The sequence below is a fragment of the Megalobrama amblycephala genome, linkage group LG10 (assembly GCF_018812025.1).
Source record: "Megalobrama amblycephala isolate DHTTF-2021 linkage group LG10, ASM1881202v1, whole genome shotgun sequence".
Classification (NCBI taxonomy): Eukaryota; Metazoa; Chordata; class Actinopteri; order Cypriniformes; family Xenocyprididae; genus Megalobrama; species Megalobrama amblycephala.
The window spans coordinates 26,004,198-26,021,574 of record NC_063053.1 but is presented as its reverse complement, the minus strand read 5'-3'; the positions used below and the strand labels follow the sequence as shown (position 1 = coordinate 26,021,574).

Below are 17,377 nucleotides of genomic sequence, written 5' to 3'. Positions count from 1 at the left end.
ACATAATTTTCATTTTTGGGTGAACTAACCCTTTAATACTTTCATTCTGCAAAGATGCATTAATTAAAAATGTCAGCAAAGATATTTACAAATTTACAAAAGATTTCTATTTCAAATAAAATCTGTTCTTTTGAACTGAAAGAATTATGAAAAAGATGTATCACAGGTTTCCACAGAATTATTAAGCAGCACAACTTGTTTTCAACATTGATGATAATAAGAAATGTTTCTTGAGCAGCAGATCAGCACATTAGAATGATTTCTGAAGGGTCACGTGATACTGAAGACTGGGAGTAATGACTGCTAAAAATTCAGCTCTGTCATCAAGAATAAATTACATTTTATTACACATTAAACTCAAAGTTATTTTATACAATAATACAATAATATTTTTGATCAAATAAATGCAGCCTTAGTGAACATAAGAGACTTATTTAAAAAACACTTGAATGGTATTTTATAAATTGTACTGGATCATCAGAGAGCTGAAAAAGGTAAGTGGAAGTTTTCGGGGAGACTGGGAGTGTTTCAGTGAACCATGACATTACAGATTAGGCTGTGTGACAGAAAGACGGCACTGGTTTGTGTTGAGAGTGCGTCTGCCAGAGATAAGTGAGTCAGAGAGGCTATTGCAGGAGGGAGTCCACTCTGTCATGGCTTATTTAGACAAGGCAAGTCCTGGGAACCGCTCACCACTCACGGGAAGCCAGACAATGGGATTCTTCAGCAGAGCAGCTCTGAGAATTCAGATCCAGCATAGGTCTCCCCTCTCAGCTGAGAGCTTCACGTCCGTCTGTAATGTACACAGAAGCAACTGGGCGCCATACTGTCTATCCAAAACACGCTCTCTGTGAGAGAAGGAAGATATGATCAAAAACCTTGCCAAGGGAAAGACTGCCTCTCACCCATCACATTTAACATGAGAGCTGAACATTTTCCAGCAACTACTCTAAAACTGCATATTATCACCCACAGACAATGCCAATGCCAGATTAGTGGTCAACAAATATGGGCTATTCTTAAACTATTAGCCTCATCGTAAATATGTGGTAACCAGTGATGGGGAAAGTTACTTTTAAAAGTAATGCATTGCAATATTGTGCTACTCCCTAAAAAAAAAAACTTTTTATGAAAAGTAATGTTGCATTACTTTTTCTCACCTGGAACTACAATAACCATCATGTTCGCACACTGTGCAGACAACGCCTTTACACTTACCCTATTTCTCTCAACATGGGGACAGGAGAGCTGTCAGTCAATAAATGTGAAAACAAAGTAACTTGTGTTACTTATTTGAAAAAGTAACTTAGATATTTTGTTGTAAATTGAAAAAGTAATGCGTTACTGTACTAGATACTTGAAAAAGGTAATCTGATTACATAACTCAAGTTATTTGTAATGCGTTACCCCCAACACTGATGGTAACAGCCTTGCAAAGTACCAATAGTTATTTATTGTTACTAAATTTAAACCTGAATCACTACATTATTTTAACCTAGTAAGTTTGGAAATCAAATATTTAACAATTTAAATAAATAACTAATACTGTGCACATTTTTACTTTCTCAAAAAACAAAAAACAAAAAAAAACCTCATTCTGTATGATTTATAAGCCTTTTGAAAAATGGGGACATGGGATAATGTCCTCATAAGTCACCCTCTCCTTGTAATACCTATGTCATACCCATGTCATTATACAAATTTGTGTCCTGATATGTCACAAAAACACACGTGCACACAAAATAAATAAACATGAAATTTCCGTTTAAAATGTTTTGTGTACACATTATTCAGTCAATATTTTTTAATTTGTGCTGTAAGAAATATTCAGTTAAAATGAACTGAATTGAAAATGAAACTAATAATCAATATGATTGAAATGTGAACTATTGAGACTGATGCTGCCTGTATTCATCTGTTTCAGTCATGAGATTTTTTTCATATCCTTCATATTTATGATAATCAGTGGGACAAAGTAAATGGCAGTGAATACAAAAATGCATGAACATAAGCACAGGATTTAAACCACACCTAGTATATATATATATATATATATATATATATATACTAGGTGTGGTTTAAATCCTGTGCTTATGTTCATGCATTTTTGTATTCACTGCCATTTACTTTGTCCCACTGATTATCATAAATATGAAGGATATGAAAAAAATCTCATGACTGAAACAGATGAATACAGGCAGCATCAGTCTCAATAGTTCACATTTCAATCATATTGATTATTAGTTTCATTTTCAATTCAGTTCATTTTAACTGAATATTTCTTACAGCACAAATGTAATATATATATATATATATATATATATATATATATATATATATATATATATATATATATATATATATATATATATATATATATACAGTAAAATCCCCAGAGTTAAATCAACTCTGCTCAGAGTACATTTGGTCCCTCTCTAAATAGTGTTAAAATAATACTAAAACAGAGTTAAAGTTAATGAGATAAGCAATTAATAAGGCTGTTCTTGTGTTTCTCTTTTCTTTAGTGATTCTGCTTGTTAACAGCAGTTGTTCATCACTAATGCACAATCATCACTTAATTAATTGCTTAATTATCTCATTAACTTTAAAGGTGCCCTTGATTCAAAAATTGAATTTACCTTGGCATAGTTAAATAACAAGAGTTCAGTACATGGAAAAGACATACAGTGAGTCTCAAACCCCATTGTTTCCTCCTTCTTATAGAAATCTCATTTGTTTAAACGACCTCTGATGAACAGGCGAATCTCAACATAACACCGACTGTTACGTAACAGTCGGGATCATTAATATGTATGACCACAATATTTGCATAATGCCAGCCCATGATGTTCCCAACATTATAAAAGGCATTAGACAAGGGCAGCCAGTTAACGTCTGGAGCTGCACACAGCCGAATCATCAGGCTAGGTAAGCAAGCAAGAACAACAGCGAAAAATGGCAGATGGAGCAATAATAACTGACATAATCCATGATATCATGATATTTTTACTGATATTTGTAAATTGTCTTTCTAAAAGTTTCGTTAGCATGTTGCTAATGTATTGTTAAATGCGGTTAAAGTTACCATCGTTTATTACTGTATTCACGGAGACAAGTGCCGTCGCTATTTTCATTTTTTAAACACTTGCAGTCTGTACAATGCATAAACAACTTCATTCTTTATAAATCTCTCCAACAGTGTAGCAATAGCCGTTAGCAACGGAGGACAAGCCTCAAATTCACTCAGAATAAAACTTTAACATTCAAATAAATACTTTACTCACATAATTCGAAGCATGCATACAGCATGCATGACGAACATCTTGTAAAGATCCATTTGAGGGTTATATTAGCTGTGTGAACTTTGTAAATGCGCTGTAATATAGTCGACAGCTGGTGTGGCAGGGAGCACGCGATTTAAGGGGGCGGCGCCGAGTGTAAATCAGTGCATAGTTAATGATGCCCCAAAATAGGCAGTTAAAAAAATTTATTTAAAAAAATCTATGGGGTATTTTGAGCTGAAACTTCACAGACACATTCAGGAGACACCTTATACTTATATTACATCTTGTGAAAGAACGTTCTTGGGCACCTTTAACTCTGCTTCAGTGTTATTTTAACACTATTTAGAGTGGGACCATATGTACTCTGAGCAGAGTTGATTTATAGCATAGATTTGGTAACTTTCTTTGAATATGACAAAGAGAACAAATTCATCAAACCTTTAATTTTCCAGGAGGAATTGTCACATGACACAGCTGAACAGAAAGTCCAAATAACTAAATGTAATGGTATGCAAATATTCTGATTCTGTTATATTTCAATAGTAAATCATGGGGATGCAAATGGTACTGTGTCCTGAGAATGATCCAAGGTCATCTTTTTTATCTTGCTATATACGCCACACAAAACAGAAAAAGATTTAATTTTTTACCTCATACACAAAGAGAACAAACCCGAACAACCAAAGAGCACTGCAAGCACCACACATTTTTAGCTTTGTATAATGGTCTCCAGATCCAATGACACAATGACAAACTCAGTCATTTTCACAAGGAATGAGGAGTTTCAAGACTCCTGAAAAAGAAAAAGAAGAGAACTCCTACTTGTTCGTCAGCACAGAGAGATGGATTGGACAGGGGAGGTGTCAGCTGTAGGGAATGAAAACAAATGGAGTTGTGTGAGGGTCTGAAAGCAGATCTGTGATGGAAAACTGGGTAAACACAAGAGCTTCCTCAAAGCCTGCAGGCCTGCCAGTTACTGCTGTCAAAACTATAAGTGCGTGTCTCTGATTAATCATACGCCTTTCACCATGACTGCTAAGTGGTGCTATAACTAAAAACAAGATCAAGGCTTTTGTGGTCTGTTAATGCCAACATTTACCCTATACCTACCTGAGCGTCCTAGCAGAAACATCACCCAACAGAAGTCAATCCAAATAAATAATGGAAATCAAATGATATTAATCATACACTACCGATAAAATGTTTGTGATCTGTAAAAAAGACTTTCTTATGCTCATTAAGACTGCATTTTTTTATTTGATTAAAAATACAGTAAAATTATAGTACCGTAAAGTAATATTGTGAAATATATTTACAATTTAAATGAGCTGTTTTCTATTTTAATATATTTAAAATGTAATGTATTCCTCTAATGGCAAAGCTGAATTTTCTGCATCATTACTCCAGTCTTCAGTGTCACATGATCCTTCAGAAATCATTCGTGTTATTATTATTATCAATGTTGAAAACAGTTGTACTGCATAATATTTTTGTGGAAACCATGACACACTTTTTTTCAGGATTCTTTGATTAATAGCGGGTTCAAAACAGCATTTATTTGAAATAGAAATCTTTTGTAACATTATAAATTACTTTACTGTCACTTTGGATCAATTGAATGCGTTCTTGCTGAATAAAAGACAGCAAATTTTGGAATGGTAGTGTATATTTGCTGTTGTTAAATAGACAATATAGTATTAACTTGTATAAAATGGCTCTAGCTTCCAAAGAGAAGTCATTCTTTGCATTATAACACTGATTTTACTGCCAGACTAAATAGTTTAGATTAGGGAAGACTGTGTGTGTTTACAGAGACACAAAGGTGGAGACCTCAGTAAAAGGCCATGAAGATGACCACCACGTCAAAGTTCACAGTCAAGTGGTCTCACAGTCACAGTCAGGTCTCCGGGGTCAACCAATGCACAAACACATCTGTAAAGGAAAAGCACAAGAGCAATTAGTATAAATCACAGCTGGAAATCCTGTTCCTTGAATGTTGGTAAAGGTTGTTGCAAAAGTGGCTGTTGTGGATAATTTAAATGGCACAGAAGGTTCTGGTTAATGTTAAGGAGGCCAAAAAAACAAAAACGAAACCCTGCAGCTGTCAGTTCAAATGATATGACAAGGTATCAACTACAGATAGAAAGTCAGCCTCAGGCAGAGCGAACTTCATATCACACCTGTGTGGCCTCATTTCAGGTGAACAGCTTCCATATTAAACAATCACATACTTCTTGCTAATGGTGAACATTAAAGGATTAGTCCACTTTCAAATAAAATTTTCCTGATAATTTGAAGAACGGTTGAAGGTCAAAATTACAGTTTCAGTGCAGCTTCAAAGAGCTTTAAATGATACCAGATGAGGAATAAGGGTCTCATTCTTCAAAACGCTTACGCTGTATGTCCTACGCCTTCCCTATTCTACTTACGGAACAAACGCAGTGCCAGTTTAGTTTTTTTCCGTAAGTAGAATAGGGAAGGCGTAGGACATACAGCGTAAGCTTTTTGAAGAATACGGAAAGCGGAAGCACGTGCAAGGCGGTCATTTGTGTTTATAAAGCATATACAGTTAGCCTGACGTGGTCATACTCAATTCTAGTCAGAATATGAGTCTGATACTGCTCCATTGGGCTTTGATTATGGGGGCGTATTTCAACCAATCCAGGAAAGACCTCAATTGGATAGACCTACAACCAATCAGAGCTACAGAGTAAGTGACGTATGTTGAGCAACGCATAGTTGTCAACAGAACTCTTCTTGAAAGAGTTCCCATCGACAAATGCCTCGCAAGGACTCGCTCCCCTTAGTTACTGTTGCTTAGTCCGACAAGCCGTGGCGCTGTCACGCCACACAGAGTGGAAAATACATCGCGGAGCAAAGAGGAAACTGACAACACATCGACAGACGAGACAGAGCAGGTTACTTATGATATTAAACAAAGTCCCAGCTTTCAAACTGTGTAGTTATTAAAAAAATTCAAACAATAAAAACCGTTTTGTGGCTCTTTAATGGGTTGTGACCATGACTGTGACAGATTGCTGTAGCTCAGAGGCTCGTGAACCGATCATCTCTTCCTACTAGTCCATTTATAGCATCAAATAAACATGAATGAACATGAGAATGAATGTTGTTTCAAACGCGGAAAGACGTCAATATGCACAATTTTTCAAATTTAACTCCACCGATGTTAATCTTCTAACTCCTGACTGCTTTGTCGGACAACATGGCGGATGCGGCGTTCTGATTGGTTAGATCGCTTGTCAATCAAACTCCCCAAGCGCTCTTTGATGATGTGGGTGGTTACGTAACCGCAGATAGCCTGTCCATCATCGATTAAAGCCCGCCCTGGCAATTTGATTGGCTCGGCCTTCTGGGAGCCGAGCATAATTACTCCACAATGGATCGAGTCCAGACCGAACTTCCCGTCCAAAAAATGTTGTGGGCGGGGTTCGGGCTGGCACCCAGGCTAATATACAGTTGTATTTTTTTCGAAAATGTCACTTCGCTAGATAAGACCCTTATTCCTCATCTGGTATCGTTTAAAGCCCTTTGAAGCTGCACTGAAACTGTAATTTTGACCTTCAACCATCTGGAGGCCATTGAAGTCCACTGTAAAGAGAATAATCCTGGAATGTTTTCATCAAAAACCTTAATTTCTTTTCGACTGAAGAAAGAAAGACATGAACATCTTGGATGACATGGGGGTGAGTAAATTATCAGGAAAATTTTAATTAAAAGTGGACTAATCCTTTAGGGTAAATTAAGTGTTTTTACACCATTAGTGAATTTTTTAAGTATCTGTACTTTATCAGAGCATTTTTACTACATGTAAAAGCGTCTTTTACTTTTCTACTGCACTACATTTCAGAAAAACATAGTTTTTTGTTATTTGGAACTGAAGAAATCAATAGATGCCCCGAGACACAATATATGAACAAATCGTTCTTTTGAGCTATTTCTTTTCAATGACTCAATTGAAACAGTTAGATGATTCATTCAACAAAAATTATTCATTTGTGAATTTGACTTATCCAGTTGCATTTTGTGAATGTAAAAGGTCTGCGAAGTTTTAAAGATCAGAGTGCTCAACAAATAAAAATAATAGGGGGCTTTTGCACTGGGTAGTTATAGGAACTGGCCACTAGGCGATCCCACGATAACTACATTTTCCCCTAGGGCCATTTTTCTTTTTGCATTTGCACAGCCAATAGGATCTCTGAAGTGACATAAGCTGTCACTTATGTCCTGCTGCTCTGGTTGTTGTGCGAGACTTTTATTTTCATGGCACTGAGAATGCCAGAGCCTGAGCACACGGCACTCCCATTTTCCGTCTTCATTAGTTTACGATTATTTCACAGTCCTATCTAATACATTTTTAGATAGAACTGTTAAACACGGAAAGCAAATGGTATACTATAAAGTATTATAACGTGTGGTCTCTAACTGAGCAGAAATACATAATCATATTTTTGCTTGGTCCCTTTTTTCCATTTAGATTTCCTCCTTAGCGTAAAGGTTGAGAAGTGCCTGGACTTTGCATGGCGTCGGACCATCTATCGCTGTTTACCATGTTTGTGGAGTTTGTTCATGAAGCAAGTACATGTAAACTGTGTGCTTACACGGCTGTTTAAAAATGGTGAATGCCGGTGTTTCCTATGGCATGCGTTCGGCAAATCGACATACACTTGTGTCACTGATAATAGTGTTGGGGAAAGTTACTTTTAAAAGTAATCTATTACTCCCTTGAAAAGTAACTGTGTTACTTACTTTTTTATGGAAAGTAATGTATTACGTTACTTTTTTCCCAGCTAGGCTTGATTGATTGTTTTTTAACCCCTTCAGACAACAAAAAAGTTCTGTTGTTGGTAAATGTACAAGTGCAAAGTGATAAGGAAGAGTAAATGGATGCTCACATTTACCCCTTTTCCACCAAGGCAGTTTGAGTGCTGGTTCAGGAAAAGTGGTTCGTAAGTAGCACAAAAATATTGCTGGGCTAGAAGTAAGAACCGCTTGCGTCAGGGGCTGGGGGCGGGGTTACCGTGACCAACAAGAAACTTGTGACCGCCATTTTTGTAGTGATGGGCAGATCGAGGCTTCGTGAAACACTGAAACAGTTGAAGCAAATGTGCCGTAATGATTCGAGGCTTCGAAACAATCTGACACCCGTCTCCACGGTGACCCCTAGTGGTCAGAACAGTGGAAATGCAACAAAACGCAGGCCAAACATGCATTAAAAATACCCTTTAACAAATGTATTGCAAAAGTTTTATTGAAAGTAAAATCAATCAAATGGAATTAACTAATCATCTAATAAGATTAAATATAGAGTGTCTGTATAATATGTGTTCTTTTATCAATTTTAAAGGCTTGTTTCTTTGTTCCAAGGCTCAAGCTAAACAGGCCAATAAGAGATTAATAACTACCATTATTAATTTTAATTATTCTAATGTATAATTAAAACATCTACAAATGTATAAAACTGACCGGAGATCAGGCAAAACCATAGGGTAAAGCCCTAGACCAGTGTTTCTCAACTCCAGTCCTCGGGACCCACTGCTCTGCACATTTTGTATGTATCCCTTATTTAACACACCTGATTTAGATCATCAGCTCATTAGGAGAGTCTGCATGAACTGAATTGAGTGTGTCATATAAGAGAGACATACAAAATGTGCAGAGCAGTGGGTCCCGAGGACTGGAGTTGAGAACCACTGCCCTAGACACTTGTTCAATAGTTCTCAGTGAATCTGCATGATTCATGGGCTCACTTTATCATCGCCCTCTATCGGTGAACCATTGAAATTTCGAACTGTTTCGAAACAGTGATAACGTATAACGAAGCCTCGTTTACTAAAATCACGTGACTTTAGCAGTTTGATGCACGCTCCGAATCAAAAGATTTATGAAGCTTCGGAGCTTCATGAAGCAGTGTTTCGAAATCGGCCATCCGTACATTTTTGAAATAGCAGCTAATCGAGCTAATAGCAGCTCGATCGTAATCTCTGTCTATATACAAATTACGGCGAGCCGTGTTTGGATGCCGATGTAGGTTCGCAAAGCCATGAGCATCAACAATAGCGAAACATCCGCGGTTGTTGATAGAAGGCTTGTTCGAGATGCATCGGAGCAGCGTGGACCGATTCGGCGGGTGCCGCGGATCCGCAGGAGCGTTTGTAGAGCATACGACTCCTCGTGCTTTTGGATCGTTCTCGCGGAGCTTTGATGTCATGCGCCGATCGCTTTGCGAGAAGCCGATGCATCTCAAACGAGCCTGGTGTGTTTGTGTTTGGCGCTGCGGCGCTAGCTTTGCTGTGAAATATGAGACGTATACAGTGACGCAAGACCTGGCTCTGTGCTGCTCTCTAGCCTGTGGAAAGGTAAACTGGTTCTTAGAAGGCTCGTCAGTTGAACCAACTCCGAACTGGCAGTAGCACTAGCTCTGAACTAGCACCTGTTTCGTGCTGGTGGAAAGGGGGTAATTGAGTCTAGAACTAACCCTCATGTTCACACAGCGCAAACAACACCTCTTCACCTCACACCCAATTTCTCTCAACATGGGGACAGGAGAGGTGTCATTCAGTAAATGGGAGAACATTTGAAAAAGTACAATTTTTGTAAATTTAAAAGTAATGCGTTACTTTACTAATTACTTGAAAAAAAGTAATCTGATTACGTAACTTGCGTTACTTGTAATGTGGTACCCCCAACACTGGCTCATATTCTGCTGGGTTAGACCAAGCGGCAACCTCCCCCTGTTTCTCGTGAAGCCAATACGGAAGTGAATTAAACTGCAATTCATCGACTGGCCGCTAGGGACAGGCTGCAGAAGTGAGCAGAATCTCATTGACCATCATGTTAAATTAGCCAAGTTTACAGCAGAAAAAAACATGTTTACAGTCTGGTTCATATTGTGGTTTTGGTCTATACTGCGAATTTGCCCTTCATGACAACTCTGAGGGGGGTGAATTTTTTTATAGCTCATCCGTTTAAATTATATTAAGCCTTAAAATTCTGCATAATTAAGGGCGTGGTCACTTGAGTGACAGGTATGCCGCTGCTGTCTGTGAGCCGTCATGTTACCTCAGCAGCTCATTTCAGCCGCTGAATTTGGCATCTCAGTCGTATTTGTGCTTTTTTCTGTATTATTTTATACAATATATGGCTTGCAGCATACTCGAGACAGATGTCAGTCTGTGTACATGTGCTCGCATGCGGAACACACGTTGTTGGATCGTCGTGGCATTGGCTAAAAGTTTTGTTCCTGAGATTTACTACAATGACAATACCAGGAGGATATACAACTCCGACAGCACTGCTTGGATATAACTAAAACTGCTGCACTATTTAGAAAAATTATACTTTGGATACGTGCTCATTAGTTTGAGAGAACATTTGAGAGATATACATCTGGTACATATTTATATATTTTACCCAAGTGCCACGGATTGGATTCATCTCGCGATCTCTATTTCATTATAAAGGTATGAAATCCCATTTGATTTGTGTTATTTGCACACCCCACACAAATTAATTAGCCTACTGGTGTTGGAGCATCTATAACGTTATCGTAAAAAAATCACCGTAGATTGACAGTAATCCTTTAGTACTTTCTAATGATATTGCTATCTTTATTAATATTTTAGATAGTATCTAAGATAGATAGCTAGGGCGGGCGTGGTTTCAGCAACAAGTCGCATGGGCTCCAACTTTGTCCCGCCTCTTTGCCCATTTTCAGTTATCCGTGAGTGACGTGCAGTCACGTGCAGCTAAGATGGCCGCGGCCTCATTTGCGCGTCAAAACTGCTATTCAGAACTCTATGGGTGACGTCACGGACACTACGTCCATATTTTTTTACAGTCTATGGGTTAGACCCTAATCTAAAGTAGCTAATTTAGACCCCCATGAGTGTTTCTATAACTAAAATCATTCCTAGTTTCTGTGGCACGAACGCGTCAAAAAGTGGGTACTTACGCCAATAGTTATATATGAAACCGCTCCTCTGGTGCGAAAGCCCCTATTGTCTCCTAAAATAAAGAATCGGTGCATAGATAAAGGCGCTCTAAGCAATTTGACGCGTTTTTAGGCCCAATTTTGTTTTTGTCACATACCGCAAACATCTCCTCACTATGCGCTAGCTGCCTGTCCCCTGAACACTGTGAAAAAACGCGGTCTCTGTAGTCGCCACAAGCTCTTAAAACTGCAATAAAAACAAACTGGTGCAGCCTGGACCACTTAACATAATAAACATGCTCCAGCCAATAACCGAAAAGCAGCGTCAATACGCAAGCTACTTACATTTTAAATGCGCGTTCATGACTGTTTCAGGAAGCACGGAGGGGAGGGCCAGGAGGAGTAGGAGGGAGGTTCTAGCTATAGCCTCTGTTTTGTTTGACAACACTTCGAACGTCAACAGGAAGTTACTCCGCTCAGAATCGCTTAGAGCGCCTTTAATGATGCCCCAAAATAGGCAGTTAAAAAAATTAATAAAAAAAAAATCTATGGGGTATTTTGAGCTGAAACTTCACAGACACATTCAGGGGACACCTTAGACTTATATTACATCTTGTAAAAACTGGTTCTAGGGCACCTTTAAAATTGCATAATAAGGGAACTTTTACAACTCCCTGATTCAATTACCCTGTCAGACCCAATCACAAGTGTTACTTTACTATATTCCAAACAAAGCATAATATTATACTTTTTTTAGTGAACTACATTTTAGAAAAACATGCTCTTCTTCATTATTTCAAACTGAAAAAACAAAGAAAAGAAAAAAAACAAGAGCCACTCCAAGTGTATTAATCTTTTCACCCAATTCTTTGCAATGACTCAGTTGAAGCAGATTTGAGAAATTTGACTCACCTGATTGCTCGCTCAAGTTTTACTTTACTACATTCCAAAGCATAATATCTTACTTTTCAGAAAAAAAAAAAACAACAAAAAAAAACATGCTGTTTGTGATGCACCAAATAAATAAATTCCTTATGGGACAAAACTCAGAAACAAAAACAAAACTCAGAGCTAAGAAAGCTAACTCCTAGTTATAATTGTAAGCGAATTATCACTAAAAGTTTAAAAGTTTTCTTAGCTTCACTTTACATTTCATACTTAATAGATACTCTCACCTTTGTGAGCATTGTTTAGCATCTGAACTCAAATGACTGTAATTCATGAATGCTCTTTTATATTCAAACATTATTTTACTTTAGTTCAAACCTAAGGTTGGTCTTTTTTAAAGAAAACCCTCAGCAGATTATTGCAGAAGGGAAAACAGCTTCAGAAAATGAACTTCTAAGAAGGATATACACAGTAAAATCCCCAGATTTAAATCAACTCTGCTCAGAGTACATTTTTGTCCCTCTCTAAATAGTGTTAATGTAACACTGAAACAGAGTTAAAGTTAATTAGATAATTAAGAAATTAATACGGCTGTTCTTGTGTTTATCTTTTCTTTAGTGATTCTGCTTGTTAACAGCAGGTGTTCATCACTAATGCACAATCATCACTTAATTAATTGCTTAATTATCTCATTAACTTTAACTCTGCTTCAGTGTTATTTTAACACTATTTAGAGAGGGACCATATGTACTCTGAGCAGAGTTGATTTAACTTTGGAAATTTTGCTGTGTAGAAGTTAAACAAATGTACTGCGGTAAACATCAAAATATATATTTTACAAAATAATTTGGACTCTAAGTGTTAGAAAATCAAAGCCATATGTCTAACCAAGTTGTGTTCCAAATTAATATCAAGTTAATATCACCAAAACTGAGCCCGCTAAAAGTGTTTAAAGAACCGTTCCCATTGTAAGGCAATGTCCAATTTCAGAACAGTTTTCACAGGGTGAATTTTGAGTGTTTAAGCTTTCAATTGATTCCTAATTTATGACTGCTTAAAGACCTTTGTGATATTTGTGCATGAGTCACTCAAAGCTTGATCTCAACATCACTGAACAATTGTGGGGAAGAACACAACAACATGGAGTTTTACTGCAGGACAATCCAAAAAAAAAAATGCTAAATACAGTTTTGGCTCAAAGAGCCATGGTAACACCATTTGGGCCATTTAGTTGATCGAGATCTTGCTGAGTAAAAAACATAAAAAAATGCTGAGCAACAAATGCAATAAAACTACTTCAAAGTGTGTGTGTTAAATTGATGGAGAAAAACCCAAACAAACAAGTGTCTCATGAGACATCCTCTACCAGGCTGTAAGGGCTCTTTATTAGAGTTCGAAGAAAAAGCAAACACTCCACTGTCTGTCAGCAGTCCAACGACTAAAGCAACACACACTTTCTCACATTTTCCCACTTAGGAAACTACTCCAAGTCCCTCTCTGACTCAGCTGATCAAACATCAGCCCAGGCACATGTTCTAAAACAACAATAACATCACCTAATTCCCTACAAATACCTCATTTACCATCTCTGACTCTTTAAAGAACTGCGTAGGGCCGATCACTGGATGGATCAGGAACCATAAACACCTCCTCATAATCCCTTACAGACTCTGCGGAGGAAGCTCATCAGCACCATTGTGGGCAAGCTCGTGCGGGCCACCCGCGACACGGATGGGAGGAGAGACATAAACGAACGCTAGGGTGGGGTGAAACACACCATCACACACTCTCAGACATTCAAAGAGTGTTCATTAATGCTCCCTGTTTGAACAGATGTCTACCTGACAGAGTATACGTCTGGAGGAGCGAATAAAGACTAAAATCATGTTGCACCTGCAAATGAAACCAGCATCAAAACCACCCAGATTTTGTGTTTTGAATCCCACTTTGTACATCTGTTTACACTGATGCCCAATGTTCTCATTGCTTGCAAGGAGCGTTAAATCCCATATTACTTTAAAAGAGAGAACAATGATGTCTAACTTCACTAGTAATATCAAGCAGGGTATACGGATTAATTCCAAAAGCAAATGATTCTATGTCCTGCTTTTTTTTTTTTTTTTTGAAAACAGGATAATAGTAAGTCAGTTGAAGGACATGAACCCACAGGGTATGAGTGACGTTAGACCTGTGTATCCACTGAGGCATCCAAGGATAGAAAGGTTCACTCCAGACCTAATTTCCATGTCAGGTTTGTATTCAAATTTATTAAATTCTAGAAATGACAGACTAAAGACAACCTTGAAATTCTAAGGTTAATCCCAGAAAATAAACTGTGCAAAACCATCCAGATCAATCACCTACAGCTTACAGTTGAATTGAAACCAAGTACGGAATTGCATTGAGATCATTTCACCCTTTTCCCTTTGCCTGAATCAGGTCTAACTCAAAGTGACGTCCATGTTCGGCTCCATTACAGTCCAGCTCTTCCACCTGGCAAACTGACAGTCAAGTTCACGTTCAGCTGGCTGAGCCTGCGGGTCTCAGGGACTGATGGTTCTTCATCTGTCATCTGCTCTCTCTCATAGCTTTAGAGAAAAGGGAGGATTTTTTTAACCCTATTATCAGCGGCATGCTGTTACCTAATAGTTTCATCATAAGGACATTATTGTGACAGGTTGTTAACCCCCCCCACAAAAAAAAAAAAAAAAAAAGCACCAATAAAAAAATCACAAATGCTATTGCATTATATGTAAAATTTCAAATCAATTGGCATTTATTTTAAACATTTTTAAGGAAACCATTTTCCTTATATATATTTTAGAATTTAAAATAGCTGTTTTCTATTTTAATATATTTTACAACATAATGTATTCCTGTTATGACAAAGCTGAATTTCTGGAATCATTACTCCAGTCTTCAGTGTCACATGATCCTTTAGAAATTATTCTAATATGCTAATGTGGTGCTCAATTATTAATAATGGTTTTTATTATCAATGCTGAAAACCGTTTTTGAGGCATAATATTTTGGTGGAAATCAAATATCATGATATATATTTTTTTCCAGGATTCTTTGATGAAAAATGAACAGCATTTATTTGAAATATAGATCTTTTTTGTCACTCTTGATTGTGTGTGTGTGTTTATATATATATATATATATATATATATATATATATATATATATATATATATATATTCAGACACCTTGAGCATTTCATTCATTATTACAGTTTATTCACTATATTTAAAAAAAAATGGTAATAAAATATGACAAGATCTCAGAGTTAAACTAAATTAAACTTAATTATGTCAGATAACACTTAAGCAAAACATGGTCAGGTCAAATTGTCTGAATAATTTTTGGTCCTAAATGTATTTACTTATCAATTTTACTGGTAGTCCACTGTATGAAGAATTTTGGGGATAATAAGTCACAGTTTACTTTATTTTGCTATCCTCACTTACATAAATGAACTACAGTGTCCTGCACCCACTAGTAAAAAAATATAAAAAATTATATCTATAGTGTCTGAATAATTTTTGGTTTGACTGTATATAGTTGTAAAAAGTTAGTGGTTAATATAGTTTATATGTAATATATAAATTTCACCTGTGCTAACTTGAGAGGTTCTGACTTCATCTACTAAACATTACAATGACATCAAGTGGTTGAATGCAAAACAAAAAACAAAAAATGCTCAGAAAAGTGAAGTTAGTTCTGATAAAGTTTAAGTGTCCAAATACTTTTAAGTGTCCACATTAGAGGCTGTTCACATAAAAAAGGAAACATTTAACCCCCTTGTCCAGACATTAGCATGCAGGTAAAGTGAGAGCTCCTTCATGTACACCCCTGGCAATTGTTCGGAAACTTGAAGTCAAAGGTCACATGTGCACCTGCATCTTAGACCAAACACTGAACTTGCCACCAACAGAGATCTTTCAACTCTTACGGCTTAGAGGCGCTGCTCCTTCATTCCCGAGGACACCGGCAGAGGAATTCCACAATCCACACAGAGGAAATTTGGCAAAGTCATGTATCTAAATATACTAGATAGCTTTTTAGAAGGTAATGACTAACGTATGAGCATCCAAGGTAGAAATCAACAAGTTAACACATGCAACAAGTCTCTCAATATGTGAGAGGGGAAAAATAAAGTACCCATGTACATGTACAGTAATGTACTTACAATGGAAATCAATGGTACAAACCGTTCCAGAAGATTTAAATAGTATTCATGTATTAAGCAGTTGTCAGTTTTTCAATAAAAATTAGATATTTGAGAAATCGGATTTAAGTACTGGAACTACTGTTCTAGGTGGATGTGTTACCATTTTAATCACTGTGGATGGATGTTTCTTAATATTAACCATAGTTTTATGGTGATATATATTATACACACACACACACACACTATATTGCCAAAAGTTTTGGGACGCCTGCCTTTATGTGCACATTAACTTTAATGACATCCCATTCTTAATCCATACGGTTTAATATGGAGTTGGTCCACCCTTTGCAGCTATAACAGCTTCAGCTATTCTGGGAAGGCTTTTCACAAGGTTTAGGAGTGTGTTTATGGGAATTTTTGACCATTCTTCTAGATGCGCATTTGTGAGGTCAGGCAGTGATGTTGGTGAGAAGGCCTGGCTCACAGTCTCTGCTCTAATTCATCCCAAAGGTGTTCTATCGGGTTGACGTCAGGACTCAGTGTAGACCAATCAGGTTCCTCCGCACCAAACTCGCTCATCCAGGTCTTTATGGACCTTGCTTTGTGCACTGGTGCGCAGTCATGTTGGAACAGGAAGGGGCCATCCCCAAACTGTTCTCACAAAGTTGGGAGCATAAAATTGTCCAAAATGTCTTGGTTCCTTTCACTGGAACTAAGGGGCCAAGCCCAACCCCTGAAAAACAACTCCACACCATAATTCCCCCTCCACCAAACTTTACACTTGGCACAATGCAGAAAGGCAAGTACCGTTCTCCTGGCAACCGCCAAACCCAGACTCGACCATCGGATTGCCAGACAGAAAAGCGTGATTCGTCACTCCAGAGAACACGTCTCCACTGCTCGAGTGTCCGGTGGCGGTGTGCTTTACACCACTGCATCCAACGTTTTGCATTGCACTTGGTGATGTAAGGCTTGGATGCAGCTGCTCGGCCATGGAAATCCATTCCATGAAGCTCTCTACGCACTGCTCTTGAGCTAATCTGAAGGCCACATGAAAGTTGGAGATCTGTAGCTATTGAC

The 17,377-nt window shown here is 37.6% G+C and overlaps 1 long non-coding RNA gene across 1 annotated transcript; it reads right to left on the bottom strand.

The window, feature by feature from the left end:
- Positions 1-410: 410 nt before the first annotated feature.
- On the bottom strand, positions 411-5,600 carry LOC125277241. Its single transcript, XR_007186854.1, has 3 exons — positions 5,115-5,600; positions 4,107-4,151; positions 411-848 (listed from the first exon to the last, which is right to left on the bottom strand). It is a non-coding gene; the product is annotated as an uncharacterized LOC125277241 (long non-coding RNA).
- Between the last annotated feature and the right edge of the window lie 11,777 nt (positions 5,601-17,377).